The sequence below is a fragment of the Marmota monax genome, unplaced genomic scaffold (assembly GCF_021218885.2).
Source record: "Marmota monax isolate L192 unplaced genomic scaffold, Marmota_monax_Labrador192_F-V1.1 WCK01_AAM20220418_F8-fsc00039, whole genome shotgun sequence".
Lineage (NCBI taxonomy): Eukaryota > Metazoa > Chordata > Mammalia > Rodentia > Sciuridae > Marmota > Marmota monax.
In genome coordinates this window covers 10,169,275-10,186,309 of record NW_026693602.1, presented here as the reverse complement: position 1 = coordinate 10,186,309, position 17,035 = coordinate 10,169,275, and the positions used below count along the sequence as shown (strand labels likewise).

General features: G+C 36.4%; 1 long non-coding RNA gene and 1 other non-coding gene across 6 annotated transcripts in view; one reads left to right on the top strand and one right to left on the bottom strand.

The window, feature by feature from the left end:
- Nucleotides 1–846: 846 nt before the first annotated feature.
- The window catches only part of LOC124103129 (uncharacterized), a 33,171-nt gene continuing 16,982 nt past the window's right edge, over nt 847–17,035 (bottom strand). For 4 of the 5 annotated variants that reach the window (XR_009228233.1, XR_009228230.1, XR_009228231.1 and 1 more), the window contains 2 exons: nt 9,153–16,984; nt 847–7,517 (listed from right to left, as the gene is read on the bottom strand). This is a non-coding gene — a long non-coding RNA (uncharacterized LOC124103129). The remainder of the gene's footprint in view (nt 7,518–9,152; nt 16,985–17,035) is intronic. The other variant, XR_009228232.1, reaches the window with a different exon arrangement.
- On the top strand, nt 11,000–11,083 carry Trnav-cac (transfer RNA valine (anticodon CAC)). Its single transcript has one exon. It is a non-coding gene; the product is annotated as a tRNA-Val (tRNA).

Sequence of the window (17,035 nt, the reverse complement as noted above, 5' to 3'; positions counted from 1 at the left end):
ACAGCTTACTTCAAGTAAGTGTTTTTAAAACGGAAGTTTGAAAAGTTCATGCAATTACACAGATAGAACTTTTAGCTTCAAAATTTCTAGGTTGGAAAATAGGTTAAAGCCCTGTGATGGGGGGGGGGGGGACATTTCCCAGGGCACTGAAATGTTTCTGAGATCACTTATAAAGCACTCTATCTCCTAGTCTTTTATACTTCAATTTGTCTATGACAATGTCTGCGAAGTTTTTTCTTTATGACTAGCACACTGATAGATCATAGGATTTATTCCCAACTTGTAAAGTTAAAATTTAAAAAGAAAAGCTCTTCAGCTTGTTAAGAAAATAAAGCATATCTGCATTGTCATGTCCTATAATCAATCTCTTTCTCTCTCTCTTTATTTATTTTTTATTTTTTTGGTAATAAGGCAGAGTTATTTTAAATAATTAATTTTTTTAGAAATGATTTTTCTTTAAATTTATTTTTCAAATATTTTATTCTTGGTGACTTCATTCAAAGCTTCCTTTAATCAATAATTATTTTTTACTCTGTCGCTCAAAAGGGTTGTAGTAATTTGAAACCTAATCAAAGTTTCAGGAATATAAAATATATTAAAATAATTTTAAATTTTGCTTATGCCATTTGAATACAATAAATCATAAAGAATGCCTTTGTATTACCAAAACTTCTGATGCTATGATACAGAAAATGTACCCAATTGATGAGTTCCATTCATTCCATAAAATAAATCATCTATGAAAAGGCACACAATATTGGTTTTAAACGTGTGATAGACATCATAATTCTTTAAGGGTTCCTCTCTTTATTTTCCATTTTAAATAATTATCTCTTACATCTATGCTACATTTTAAATTGCAAGCATGTTTTCAAATTTAGTTCCAATAGCCACACTTTATTATGATCATTATTTTCCCCATTTTGTGAGAAAAATGATGAGACTGAGTCTCTATCAAAACAACTGGCTTAACCCAGACAGCATTGGAACAGGTGGTAATTTCTTCTTTAAAAATGCAGTTCCATTTATTTTCCTGGGACCAAAAATTTGGAATTTAAGTCAAAGGAATTGCACTATCTTTCTGAAAACAGACATTTGGCAGATACCTGAGTATAAACAGCAAAGTATACTCCAAAATCTACTTTGGTTATTACTTTATGGCACTGTGGAATAACCTTCCTGATCACTCCTGAGGTAGCCTTTAAAGCTTGATTTTATTTCATTATTTGCAACTTTGAAGGGTGGAGATTTTTTTAAATTTTGAAACAATCTTGAAAATTGCTCAGGGCCTGTCTAAATTTCTGAGACTGGGCCTTGAATCTGCAATTTTCCTGTCTCAGTTTCCCAAGTTGCTGGGATTATAAGCATCTGCCACCACACTAATTGAGGATCTTGATGTGTTTTTATGTCAGCAGATGATCCTCAATTAAAATCATATCTAGCTTTTAAAGGGTATCAATTAAATGAATTTTCAAAGGAAACTAATTTATGATCTCATTCATTTTTTTAAAAATAAAATTTCCCTAATGCATATTCAAAGATATTCTTCCTTCCCATATACCAATGCATACCATTGAGTAAGAAAAGTGGTACAGCTTTCATTCAAAAACCAGACCCAGGACCATGAGTATTTACTGCTTTTATGTTTTTGAAAATGAAACTCAATACTGTGTTCTCAGCCACAAAAAAAGATTAAAAAAAAAAAAGCTATGGATAGAAGAGGCTTTAGACAACTGCACATGAGTTTCTATGATGCTCCTGCTATAAATTCAACACCTTTCCACTGAGTCTTGAAAAAGGACAAAATTCGAGGCTGTGAGAACAAACTAAAATCACAAAACAAATGCTCAGTAATTAGTTTATTATCTATTGTCATTTATTATAAATATTCATAGTGGAAAGAATGCTCCAGACGTGTCTACATCCACCCTTAACACCTTATCATTAACATTGCTCTATATTTGATTTATGATTTATTTTATTCATCTCTCCATCCATTCATCCAATCTATGCTTTTTCTGGTGCATTTCAAAAGAAGTTGAAGATACTTTTCCCTTCAGATTCCAGAGTGTGCATCATTGAAAAGCTTTTGATATTTTTTAGTTTTCTCTTTTTGGTTGTAAACGTATACAACACTACATCCTCTGGGTTTTAGCACACACTTTCATAATGTAAACCCCAATGATATGTGGAGCATCATCAGGTAGTGAGAATAATCACTTATTGTCCCTTCCTTTGCAATCTCTGCTACCCAGAAGAGCATTCCAAACTCATTTTATCTAACTCAGATTTTCAGAGTTGGAAAATAAAGTAGAAAGGCAAATATATATATTCCGGCTATGTATCAATTAATCTATTCAAGAAATTTATGAATACAAGATCAAGCAGTTTATATATTTGTAAACATGTGTCTTTCACTTTGTGGACTATTTTTAAAAATTCTTCCATCTTCCATTTTGGCGGACTGTGGGAGCCATTTTACTTACTGCTGATTAAAAAAATATATGTATATCACTGTGTAAATATAACACTCTGTTAGTTCTCCCTCTGTGGATCGTGGTTGTTTCTCGTTCTTGGCTATTAGAGAAGGAGGTGCTATATTCTTGCACAGCTTTTTGTGGCATTGGCTTTCATTTCTCTTGAGTATATGCCTAGGGTTAGAACTGCTGAGTCCTAGGGAATGCATATGTAGAGTTTTATTAAAAACTCAAAATTTTTTCCCAAAGTAGCTTTGGATTTAACTTTGCAATTACATCAAAGTGTGTGGACGTTTTGGTTGCTGTAAGTATTTGCAAAACTTCCTTTTGTCAATCTCTTTTTATTTCAGCCATTCTGGTGAATGTTTCAATGTAGTTCCTTTTTTTTAAACTGTTGACACTTAAGATGCGTCTGGTCAAATCTTTTCCCCTTTTTATTATTGAGTTTTTTAATGTTTTAATTATGTATTTTTGTGAGTACTACTTATTTTATTTTATTGTTTTGCAATGCCAAGGATTGATCCTAGAGCTTGCATAGACTGGGCAAAACCACTTTACCACTGAGCAATAACCAAGAATTGTGAATATTTTTAAATCAACTGCAGCTTCACCATTTTTTTGTTCTATTAGCAAAAATTTTAATTTTCACAAAGTCTAATTGCCTTTTTTCTATTCTGTGACTGGGCTAAGAAATGCTGACCAACCCTTCCAAGTTAAAAAAATACAGTCTTAAGTTTTTCTTTTTAATTTTTGGGGTTTATCTATCCATCTATTTCTATCTCAATTAAGATTGTAGAATGTATAATAGGTATCAAGTTTATTATTACTGTTACTATTTTCATGCATAGCACAGGTAACTTCTGTATCATTTGTTGGAAAGGTTTTAATTGCTCTGCCTCAAATGAAAATCAGATAACCCCATGAATCGGATCTATTCCTGAATTGTTTTTTTTTTCCTATGTCTAGATGGATTCCTCTGCAAAAACCATATTCTCCAGATCACTGCAGCTTTATGTCGAGAAGTGAAAACAGCAAATCAAAGTCCTCTAAGTTTATTTCTTTCAATTTTGCTTTGAATTTCTATGACCTTGCATCTTAAAATCAGACTGTCATTTGCTATTAAAAATTACCAAGATTTTGATTAGGCATTAGATTAAATTCGTAGATCAATTTGGGAGGGATTACTGACTTAAAATGTGGAGTCTTACAATCTACAATGATGGGTTTTTGCACTATTTATACAGATCTTCATTTATTTCAGAAATGTTTTGTAAATTTAGTATAGAAATCTTGGCACATGATTTCTTATTTTTATGTTCTTTATATTTTTGTATAGAATACAAATAGAATTTGTTAAATTTCACTAAAGTTTTTTGTTAATAATATATAAAAATGTGATAGATTTCTATATAATTCATCTTCTGTCCTGAGATCAATCTTTACTAGTCATTTCCAATAATGTGCTAGAGATTCCTTAAGACTTTACGCTTTTTCAGTAAATTTGCTTTTTTCCTTTTTTACCTTGGTGCTTTTATTTCTATTTCATGCCTTTTTCTATGTCTGCTCTCCATAGCATTGATAAGTGGGGGCTTTATTCTTGTTCTCAGCTTGGGAAAAAGTGACCAAATATTCCACATTAAGTGTGGTACTAACTGAAAATTTTTCATGAATTATTTTTTATTAAGTTGAGGAAAATTCTCATATTACTAAATTAATGCAAGTTTTAATTTTGAGTCTAAAATTTTGTTGAATCCTCCTTTGCATTTATTAACCTTAATTTGTACATTTCTTCTTCATTTTATTAATACATCAATTCATCCTGGAAACAGCTCAATCTTGACGTCTTGTGATACACCTACCAACTATTATGCATTGTCCTTTTTACATATTGCTGACTTGACTTTCCCAAATGTTGTCAATTAATTTTTCATCGTGGTTCATGGAGGCATCATATGCCTTGGGTATGATTTTATTCCATATGTTTATGATTTGGGACAGGTTCTCTCATTTTTGTGCTTTGTGAAAGATTTGTATAACATTCATGCTACTTCATTAAGTGCCTGAGAGAATTCACCATCAGGTTTTGATATCATCAGGTTTGAAAGGTTTACGATAATAGACTAAATTTATTTATTAGCTATAACATTATTCAGATTTTGTCTTTTTTTGTTTCCTGTCAGTTTTGGTAAGTTGTATTTTTTAAGGAATTTGTCTCTTTAATCTACATGTTGAAGTTGCTGACAGAAAGTTGTTCATGATGTTGACTTATTATTCTAAATGTCTGGATTGTGTTGGTGATTTGTCTTCATCCTTTCTCATTTTTTGATTTGTCAAGTTAGTGGTTTATAAATTTTGTCAATTTTTAACAGTCAAATAAATTTTTCCTTATTGAATTATTCTATATTAGTGGTTCATTTCCTATTTTATTGTTTTTTTGCCTTTATCTTTATGTGGAATTAATTTGCTGTTGCTACTAAGGATATATTCTGTAAATATCAAGCAGGTCAAGTTGTCTAATATTACATCATCCATGTCTTAATGATATTCTGCTTGATTATTTTTTAAATCAAGCATTATTTTTCTGGAATATGTGGCATGTCCCTAATTATTTTTATGTACTATAACTGGATTATATCCTGGAAATTGTGCAGATGATGTTTCTCTAAAAAATTGTTGATCTTTTTACCAGGGATTTAACCCAGGGGCACTCGACTACTGAGCCACATCCCCAGCCCTGTTTTGTATTTTATTAGAGACAGGGTCTCACTGCGTTGTTTAGTGCCTCGCCATTGCTGAGGCTGGTTATGAACTTGTGTTCCTCCTGCCTCAGCCTCCTGAGCAAATGGGATTACAGGCGTGTGCCATGGTGCCTGGCTCAAAAATTGTTGATTTGTTGTGGTTGTTGCCTGTTTTAGCAAACATCTGTTTTTGTCACATAGGCAACTACTCAAATCCTAGGCTCATTCTCTCTGTGACTGAAATCTCTCCCTTACACACATGGTTCCCAAGAAAGTTAGAGACACCTCATAGCTTGTGGACAGAACGAGGAACTCCTTCATTTGGCTGCCCCTCTTCCTGATCCCCTGGTCATTGTGTAACAGAAGTGCTGTCTGCTGCCCCAGCTGCCCTCCATGTCCTCAGGCTGGAAGCCCTGAGTTCTGTGTTCATTGTCCCAGCCGTCCTTTCTGTGCCCAGTCCTCCACAGAACTTAAAGACACCACGCAGCAAGCCTACCCCAGCACTGCCTTCCTTCAGGGTTTGACTTCCCTCACCATTAGCTGCCCGGCATTCAGACCGCAGTGCTAGTCTTGTCTAGCGGGTCGGCGTGAGGACAGGTCTGCCCCTGTCGCTCCACCATTCCAGGGGAGGAACCCCCCAAATTCTAACAGTTCAAAACAGTTACATAAAGTGGCTCCTTCCACTGATACCTGGAAGTTTGGTTTTACTTGGAGGAAAAGACAAAATACACGGGAAACTTATTCTTCATAAAAACTTTGACAGTCAACCCTTTCAGGTATCAAAAGGACAATAGAGGCTGACTATCAATTAATAGTTCTCTTTCACATTTCCTGTATTTAGTTTTTCTTAATTTTCATTTTATTTTTGATATAATATTACATATATTTTTTTTTCCAGAACAGGAATAGGCAAACTGTGGTCTTGAGATTAAAGCACACCCACAAAATGTTTTTATAAAAAAAAGTTTAGCTTGAACACAGCTGCAATTATTTATTTATGTATTGCCCATGGGTACCTTTCTTCTATATTAGCAGAGTTGGGTAGTTCAGACAGACTATAGATCTTTCAAAATTTTAAATGTACTTTTCATGGGCTGGGGAAATGGCTTAGTGGTTGAGTGTCCCTGGGTTCAATGCCCAGAACACCTCTCTCTCTCCACCCCCCGCTGCAAGAAGCCAAAAATATTTACTCTTTCTATAAACTTGATGGGATGTAGGTTCACTGTGCACTGGCAGCCACTTCAACTCACAGCATCTTGGGCTACGCTGTTACCACTTGCCCAATCACATGAACATGCACATCACAGGATGCAGGCTATGACTTCCAGATACACAGCACAGGACAGCAGAAGCCCAGGGCTTGTAACAAACCCAAACCTCAAGGCTCAGGAAAGCTGCTAAGGATGGATGGGGTCCCTTCTGGGTGGTCCCCACAATACCACAGCTGAAGGAACCCACAAAGCAGCACTCCCTGGGTGTTATACCCCAGGGCTGCACGCTTGCTCGGTTGAAGCACAGAAGAACATCTATGTCCAGAAGGAGAAGGAATCCAGCTCAGGCTACATTCACCAGTTTCTCCTTATTTCAAAGTGCTGCATTCCCAGCACATGCTACAGCATTCTGGGGAGCTAATGTCCTTCTTGGTATAGAGAAGGCGTGTGCTAGAGGTGATGCTGAATGCAGTGTAATCTTCCTAAGTGATTTTTTTTTTTCCTGAGAGTCCAGAGCATTTACAAATTTCTGCATCCCATAGGTGGGTAGCAGCTTCTGTCTAGTTAGATAGCAACCCTCTAAAAATAACATTACTAATCTCTCCCTTAGAAATTAATTGTGATTCAGAAGATGGTATGATTTTATCATAATTATTGTCCTATTTTACTGTAATTATTTCTAGTTTTCATACAATAGTATTAATAATACCTCCAGCTGTCATAATATTATGTGTATGATAGCCAATTCAAAATGTAATATTTAAGAAGTTGTAACTTACTTTCTTGGTGGTTTGAAGACTCAGAAATGATGTCACCAGGGCTCTGGTCCCAATAGTTAGTCCTTTAGGCTTATACTTACTCTGTGTCCTATTTGGCTGTTATTTAAATATAATACATTTAAAAATCACAGCACCTTTTGGTGTAAGGAATGTCATAATGACTTATTCCTAATAATAAATTATAAAACAATCGATGGCAATCTTTTTCTCAGACCAAGTTTCTCTTCAATGCTCATTAGCCATTGTCCCATAGATGTTCTCTGGTGTACTGCTTATTGCTCTTCTTTCTGGTGGCTTTGGCATTGGGATGAGCTGTGGATTTAGAAAGTCCAAAGAAAAATAAGAGTAGAATGAGAGAAGAAAACTTGTATTAATTGTTCATCATCTTATAGTGAATTAAGTCAACTAAGGAGCAGAAAAAAATTCTTTGAAAAATGTTCTAGAAGATAAAATATCCTAAAGACGCAGTAAAGGTTGGGGCGTGGTCCTTGGACTTTCAGGTTGGATAGAAAATATGCTGACTGTAATGTTGTAGTTCACCGTATTTGAAACTCAGCACAAACAGTTTTTCTTTTAGGCTTTTCATTACATTTGTCTATCTTCCTGTTGGCAGGAAGTCAGAATGAGGTAATCTATTTACTTAATATTCCTATTATTTAGATTTTATTCCAATTTATAACCTTTAATCTTAAAATACATGTGATATTAGCATTTATACAGTTACATGGCAGCATATCCATTTCTTCCAATCAATTTCCTTTCTGAAATATATTGAATAGACTCTTACTGGGTCAGTCTTAAGGAAAAAATCACAGAAGACAAAAAATTCTTTTCATCTGCCTGGGTCCACATCTGGCCTTAATCTTTTTGTTCATTTTTTGACACAAATATCTAGAACAAAATTTTATTTTCCTCAGAGCAAAGAAACACTTGCTGTAGCTTTCATGTTTAACAACTCAACAACCTTTTGCTCAAGATTAAATACTTTATTGTGTCTACAGGCAGTTGCATATTTATTACTCCTGAGGCAGTGGTATTTGAAATAAATGGAACTGAATGACTCTGTGAAATAGTTTCTGAAATCCATATATCTCGAGTTTTCTATCTGAAAGGAAAAGAAAATATGCCAACTCTCGACTAGAAAAGACCAGGCCAAGTGAGACACACCAAGGCTCAGAAAGGGAAGTGCACATTGCACTGAGGCTCAGTATTTTTTTTTTTGTCTATTTGTCTGAATTCTTGAAATAGTAGGATGGGATTGTGTGTATGTGTGTGTGTGTGTTTTGCATTTCTTGAAACAGAAAAAAAAAACTATTCCCTTGAAATTTTTCCTTGTTCGTGTATAATATTTACACATTTATCAAGTGTATTAGGCATTCCTTGTTGTTGTGTGACCCTTTACCAAAATAATTTGGATGCTAAACACATGTTATAGGTAATAACAGTTATATTCAATATGCATATAGCATGTATATAAACATAATCACGTATGGATATATGTATACATGAGCATGTGTTGGTGTATATGTGCATGTGTATATATATGTGCATGTGTATATATATGTGCATGTGTATATATATATATATATATATATATATATATATATATGTTTGTGTGTGTGTGTGTGTATACATATATATGCTGTATTGGTGTGTGTGTGTTTGACCCATCCACACTATTAATGTCTAACCTTGCTTCAACCATTCAGGCCTCCACAATGTTCAGGGACACCCCAGAACACCTTCTCTCTTACTCTTCTCTGTCCCTTGAATTTTCCACCAAAATATATCTGTGTGATTTATCCCCTCTTTCAGAAAGTCTGTGTTATAAATTCCGTCATCAGAAAGCTGACCTATGACTCACACCCTCATTCCGCATGGGCTGCCTTCCTTCATTAGTTTTCATAGCCTGATCTCCTCCCACGGTGTCCTTTCCTGGAGTGTTACCTGGTGAGAGAAGGGCCACTTCTAGGCTTCCAATCACATGAGGGCCAAAGAGCGTGGATTTCTTGAAGTTCAGTAGATACTACTTCTTGATTATTGAACCTCAAACACCCTGAAATTATCTAATTTCACATTTTACTAAATCCATATCTCTAAAAAGAAATTAAATGACAATAATTAGAAAAAAAATAAAGTTCTTCAATGTAAAATAATTGTCTTCAAAAAAAGCTTTCTAAGAAAAAAAAATTTAAATGAAGCTTCACCATATGTGTATCGTAACAACTTATGAATCAGACAGTAACTTGTGGTAGCAATACTTATCGATACAGTGTGCTAATATTCCTTCTGAGACTGAGTTCACAAAACATGTTCAATAAAATCATAGTTGAATAAAAATGTCACAAATCTGTAGTGTATATGTAAATGAATATAACAAATGGATACATGTCCATGCTTTAGTGCTCAAAAGAATAAATTGCATTATCTGTGAATTTCATGCTTACAAAGATGTTAATTTCTTAATGACAGAAATAATTCAATTATATTCTGTCTGTTACTGCACTAAATTTCTAGGGCAAATACTTTCTTATGTTCAATTTCCTCACCCATCATCTTTATTCCTATGATGAATTTTCTCATTCTCTCGGTTATTCTGCCTCCTCATTGCCAACAGTGTTAGAAGGACATTTTTTTAAAAAAAATGCGTCCCAAACTGAAGCCATTCACAGAGCCAAGTTCCTGCCACAGTTACGATGCTCCGTTGCTTGATTATAAAGGTAGAGCTCAGAACCCTTTTTTCCTGACCTGAACTCAGAGTTGCCCCCTCAGATTCAATGACCTCTGCCTTCTCATCGTCACCCAAACTCACTGCACTGCACTTTGTTATCCTCATTGCAGTCTTCATCTTTCTAAATCTCAGTGGTTTCTCTTAGTTATATTTATCTCTTTGTTTTGAGATTGATTTACAAATATTATAATTATGACAACATACTAGAAGAAATCGCTAGTGAGTTTGTAAATATTTTAACAGAATCCCATCTCATGGTATGGTGCATGTGAGTGTGTATGTGTGCACCCATTGCTACAGTATTAATAATCATTGCTATGAGTGTTTAAGTCTGGATTTGTCTTATATTCACAAAGCAAATTTTGTTTTTTCATAAATAAGTGATTTTTTGCATCAGCATTTAACTGTGCCATATATTTTAAATTTTTACTGAACAGTGTTTTTACAGGAATTAATTTTCCATGTGTATGAGGCCTGTATACAGGCAGAAAGAATGCCACAGCACCTAAGGAGAGAGAACTACTTTGAAGTCTGTTATGCCTGAGTTTGAATTTAAAATCTCCCATTTATATTCTGTCTTTCATTAACTTAGAAATCTATTCTAAGATTCCACTACATTCCAGTAAAACATAGATTTTATAGTACTTTATTGATGAGATAAATGTTAAATACATAGTAAATTTGAAGTTTTAACATAATAAGAATTAATAAATGCTAATTTGGTGTATTATTATTATAATTTTAGCTATATCTCTGTGTTTCCTGATGTTAACAGCTGTCTTATCATCCTATGAAATATCCTTGAACTATAGGTATAAGTTTGTCATTTGGTATCAAATCCATAGTGTAAAACAAGAAGTCCATATCTTCCCTCCTAACTACTTAGCCAGCTGCTCATTTCTTATGACCACCTTCTTATTTCTAAGTCTTAACCTGCTTACCAGCAGCACTGACTGAATCCCTAAGATGCTTGATTTAGAACTCAGATTCCTAAAATATTTATTTTTCCACATCAGAATTTTCAGTGGCACTTCACAGGATTTCTGTCAGAGGTAAAAAAGAAGGTAGTGGACTGGGGATTTAGCTCAGTTGGTAAAGTGCTTGCCTCACATGCTCGAGGTCCTGGGTTCAATCCCCAGCACCACCAAAAAAGAAAAAAAAAAGGAAAAGGAGGTAGAAGGAGAGGAAGTAATAAAGAGAAGAAGGAAGAAATAGAGAGGAAGGAAAGAAAGATGAAAATAAAGATGAAAAGAAGGCAACAAACCTACATATTGCCTGTACGTATTATGCAATTATTCATCTGCACCATGGATGGTATTTTCCAAGCACTTGCATATAAGCCTCTTTATTTTGAAAAATATGATTATTTGTTCATTATCAACTATCAATTCACTAAGCAATTTTAGAATATTTGAATTTTTCATCCATGAGTGAAATTCCCAATCATATATATTAAAAGGAAGTGTTTTTTGAATAATAATTTGAATATACTTTATAATTCATCTTTTAGAACTTCTGTCCCTACACATATACTGTTTATCTAAATATATTGATATTACATAATAAATAATCTAAGACATAGAGATCTTCTACTATTTTTTTTATTATTTCTTCTATAAGTATACTTATAGAAGAGAAAGTAGTCAATGAAAATGGAGAATGAACACTGCACCAGAGCAGTTCCTTGTTTAAACTTTGTATAAGCCCCCATTATTACCTTAATAACAAAATAAACTTTATTAATGGGGTGTGAAGTTTGCTCTTTTACTCACATGGTAAATGCTCTTGAAAGTCACCTGACCTCCAATCTATAAATACCTCCTATATCTCAACCCATTATGGCTGTTTGAGGATTTTAGTTTTTGTTGTGATTATAGTTTGTTTATTTGTTCTTTCTATCTTTCTTTCTTTCTTTTTAAATTTTCTAGCTTCCAATTGTAGTAAATGTTATGATGCATTCTCCAGACCCTCAGAATAAAAGGATTTTTTTCTTTCAACTACTATGAGCACTGCTAGAAGACAGCTCACAACTGTCCTGGTTGTGGGGCTATCTCCATTGTGGGGTGTGGCGGGGGGAGCCATATCCTTTAAAGTCACTCTTCCATGCTGACTGATCTTCATTGGAGTATAAAGGCCGGGCTTCTTTTCCCTGAAAAGTATCATCTTCTCACAGAGTTGGCTGAGCATCCTTGAGACTGCATCCCAGCTCACCTTCTCCTCTGTGATGCCTCTTCCTTTAATTTGTATACACAGGTATCTATCCCAAGAATTCTCCCTAATAAGCCTCCATACATGCCATGTTAGAGTTGGCAGTTCACCGGATGCAACCTGTCAAAGCTGGTGCAAGGAATCTGAGCACACACATGCAAGGAGGGGTTTTAGAGCTGGATCATCCATTATCAGCTGGCAGCATGTACACCATCACCAATGCTTAGAGAACAAAGAAACCCCTGGCATAAGTCACACTGTTGACATTCTCACTCATGGCAGTAAACTGGAGTGGAATCCATGTGATTAGCTGTCACATATGCCTGATATTTGAACAATGTGGAGAAAAGACTTCTATAGAAATAGTGGAGTTCTGTACCTATTACTAAACTCCATTCAAATTCTAAGAGTTATGAAAATCTGAGATTGTTCAATAAGAAACTAAAAGCCAACTACAATAACCAGAGTACTTTTTGGTAATATATAAAGAATATCTCAATCTTTTTATCCAAAAGGGTAGGGAAAGTGGATGTTCAGGTCCAAGAATTAATTTTAAGAACAGGAAAACTTTAAAGAGTTTTGAATTCTCAGACTGAGAGATCTGCTTTACCAACACCAGAACTTTGCTTGAAATGGAGACACATAAGTGCACATGAAAATCCTGCCTCCTTAGGTTACCCAGAATCTTCTGTGGCTGTGGAAGAACTCACTGATTCAACTTATCATGAACTGGCATTTCCTTGTCTCCTAGACAGTGTATAAGCCTCCTCCACTAGACAATGTACACCTTTTTTGGGGTGTGTCTCTACTTTCCCTTAAGTTTATCTATAACATAATCTGGCAAGGTTCCACACTAGATCTGACAGAAACCACCATGTGCTATACTTCAAATGAGCTCTAGGAACAACTCAGTACATGCAAACACATTTGGAAATCTATGCATGGATCAGATTCTAGAATGTTTGACCGATTAAAGGAGTGTAATTGATTTGAGATCACTCTCTGAGAATACATGATTTAACAATTAGCCATCCTACAAGGGATGGTGGGAACATGCTTCTAGGATGGTTCCTACAGCATAGAAAAATACTACATGAAGGACTTAGAATACCAAAATTTGCATGGCAGACAGGTATAAAAGGATTAAGAGACTCAAAGGCATAATCATGGTTGGAGGACTATTTAATAAGGCTGGAAAAAACAATCAGAGAACGATGCTCTGGAGAACTCAGAGGACACATCATACCACACCAAATCAATAAAGAATCTGCTAGTGAGAAGAGCACTAACTTCTCCAAGAAGTTCATGGTTGCTTCACTTGCTAGACCAGGGATGGCAAAGATGTCTTTATAAAACTGGTCTCATGGATACTAATGGGGATGAGAGAACTCTAAGACCACATAAGACAAGTGACAGTGCTTAACTGTTAAAAATAAGAACACCCAATTATCATAAGTACTGATAAGATCAGTTGTGGGCCAGGGAAAGCTGATTTTAGCATCTGATCTTATCAGGTCTCTCCAGGTTCTGGTCAGCATATTCCACACCACACCTGTGAGTTTTCCCCTGGCCTACATACTAGAAGACACAAAAGGCTTCCAATTTTTTTTGGGGGGGGGGGTTGGGGGCTGGTGGTGTACCAGGGATTGAACTCAGGGACACTTGGCCATGAAATCACATCCCCATCCCCAGCCCTATTTTGTATTTTATTTAGAAACAGGGTCCCACTGAGTTGCTTAGCACTTTGCTTTTGCTGAGGCTGGCTTTGAACTACCAATCCTCCTTCCTGACAAAACCTCCAGAGTTGCTGGGATCACAGGCTTGCGCCACTGCTCCTGGCTGGTTTCCAGGTTTTAGTGAGTCTCTAGGAGGAAGACTGCAGTATGTTCACATTGTTCTTCCAGCAGCACTGCCCCTTGTGCCTTGTGCCTCAGTAGACACTGTGATGGCAGAAACACTAATGATGCAGAAAGACCCACGTTTCTCAGAAGTTCACTGGAAAAATCTGAAACAGGTATCTGAATTTCTGGGGCAAAGCTATGTCATCTCTAGCACACTACATACCGTTAAAAAAATGATGCTGATGTGTTTTGAAGTCCTAAGAAATGACTGCTAAAACCACGATAAAACCCTACCTATAACTATCAGGGCAAAGCCAAAGATATAATGATGGACCTTACTAAAGGCATAGCTCTCAGATCCTCTGTGTTCTCTCTCTCTCTCTCTCTCTCCCCCCCCCTCTCTCTCTCTCACTCACCATTTCTCCCCTGTGCACTGGTTGAGGGACCCCATACCTTCAGATCTCCCCTCAGCACCCACCACACCACTAAACTCATGAGAATCTGTCAATCATAAGTGTCTTTTGTTTCATAAATTTTAGTTTCACCCTTGTTGTGTCTCCCGGATTGACAATTCTCAATCTAACTCCCTCTCCTCTCTCCTATGCAGAAGGATAGTGGTTATCTTGGATTATGGGTTTTTATAACTCAAGACCAAATTGGAGACCATAACGACAAGCATCAGAACACAGACCAGGAAGCATCAGGAAATTATATAAATGGTTGTCCCAGAACCCCATGGCATTGCTGTGCCAAAGTTTATTCTTCAGCTGCTTCTAATGTCTAAGAAAGAGATATCTTTTGACAACATGCAATGAAAGAATGATTTACAGACAGGTTGCCTAAAAAGGGATAGTGAGTACATTACAGCCCTACTCAGGGGTGGCTTTGAAATGCCACGATAAAGATAAAAATTTCTAGTGGGCAGATTGATCACCGGGTGACCCACTGATTTTATAACATTCTATCCCACCCAGAATCTGCTGGTCTGACTGAAGGAGTTTGCCGTTTTCTCAGATATTGTACATGTTAACACAATGACCTTAAAATGACAGGAGGATCCTAATAGGTAGAAACTTTAATTCTAGAAACCACTTGGGGGAAAGATGGGTAGCACTGTTTCCCAGTGACACATTTAGGAAATTCATGATTCCTACAATTTACAATGTATTAAAAAAAAAGAAGAAGAAGCATCCCAAGATTCTGCATTTGTTCAGAATGATCAAGGGTTCCTCTGTTCAGAGGCTGGGAAGGAGATATGTTGAATTTTTAGGAATCCTCCAGAAGAAAAGTGAAAGTAAAACTGTGAGAAAGAGCCCATAATGAGTAGATCTTTGGTCTACTTGATAGTAACTACCAGGGACCCTCCATGATAAAGAGTTATCCAAAAGATCAGGTACATGGAATGACTTGGTCCTTTTTTTGACATCAGCTGTTCTTGCTGCCATCGGTCAGGTTAGTGATGGCTTGATGGATGCATGGACTGTGAAACCATGGTGACAAGAACAGAAGCTTCATGTGGATCCAAGACCATGGGTTCATACTTATTCACGATGCTTCCACAAGCCCAAACTCCAGGAAAGGACGAAGGCTGAGTCACTGCCACATCCTTAGCCGTCATGTAGACCAACAGGCCAACTTGTGACAAGCTGACTATATGGAAACCCTTCACCATGGAAGGAAGAACAATATTTTGAAAGTAATATTCTGGATATAGATTTGCCTTTCTTTTGCAAAGTTTGGATCAGTCTTACTATGGGGGCTCACAGTGTTTGATGTCTAAGCATGGATACCACTTAATATAACATAAGGAAAAACGACTCTATTTTTAGCCAAGAATATATGCAAATAGATTGATCACCAGGTGACCACTGATTTTATAACATTCTATCCCACCCAGAATATTTGCCTGATTGAAAGGAGTTTGGCATTTTCTTAGAGATTGATCATGTTAACACAATGACCTTAAAATGACAGGAAGATCCTACTAGGTAGAATCTATAATTCTAGAAACCACTTGGGCGAAAGATGGGTAGCACTGTTTCCCAGTGACCCATTTAGGGAATTTATAATTCCTCTTCCTTTAGTTCTGGAGTATGCAAGTCTAGAGATTTTTAGTTTCCCCAGGGGGAAATGCTTTCACTAGAGAAATAGCAAGAGTTTTATTAAAATAAAAACTACAGCTCCTACTGCAGGGCTTCAGATTCCTCATGCTAAGCGTCCATTTAGTTTTCATTGGGGCAGAAAGAAATGACTTTTCTGTCATTCAGAGGAATTAAGATTCTTATTGTTTAAGTCAGCTTTTTTGCTTCTGGGACTAAAGGACCCAACTGGCACCATTAAAGAAGAAGGATAGTTTATTTGAGGACTTACAGTTCCAGAGGTCTTAGTCCATAGAAGGCTGGCTTTCCCCCACACTCAAGGTGAGACAGAGTATCATGGCAGTAGAGAGTGGCAGAGGGTAGCAACTCACATCAAGGTGCTCAGGAAGCAGAAAGAGAAACTCTACTTGCCAGATACAAATATATACCCAAAGCCACACCCTAATTCTGACCTCCTCCAGCCATACCCTACCACTTCAGTTACCTCTCAGTTAATCCCTATCAGGGGATTAAAACACTGATTAGGTTAAGACTCTTACAACCCAATCATTTTTCCTCTGAACCTTCTTGCCTTGTCTCACACATGAGCTTTTGGGGGACACCTCACATCCAAACCATAACACCTATTATATAATTGGCGCATGGACAGATTTGCTTACCATGGAAGCAATACATTGGCCCATCCTTTGGTACTCCCTTGCCTCATTTTGAAATAAATAAGCAGAAGGTACAGCCACAGACTGAGACATGTGCAAAGAATAGGAGTTCTGATTCCTCAGAGATGGGTGTCTGTGTCACACGAACAGCAAGCCACCCAGACCAACAGCCACTCCTTCTGATGAGAGAAGCATAGCACAGATTGCAGAGAACAGTGATGTTGGGGATGAGCTAGCTTCACACCTGAAACAGAGAACAGGGAAGAAGCAGTCAGTTGTCCCCCTAACCTAAATT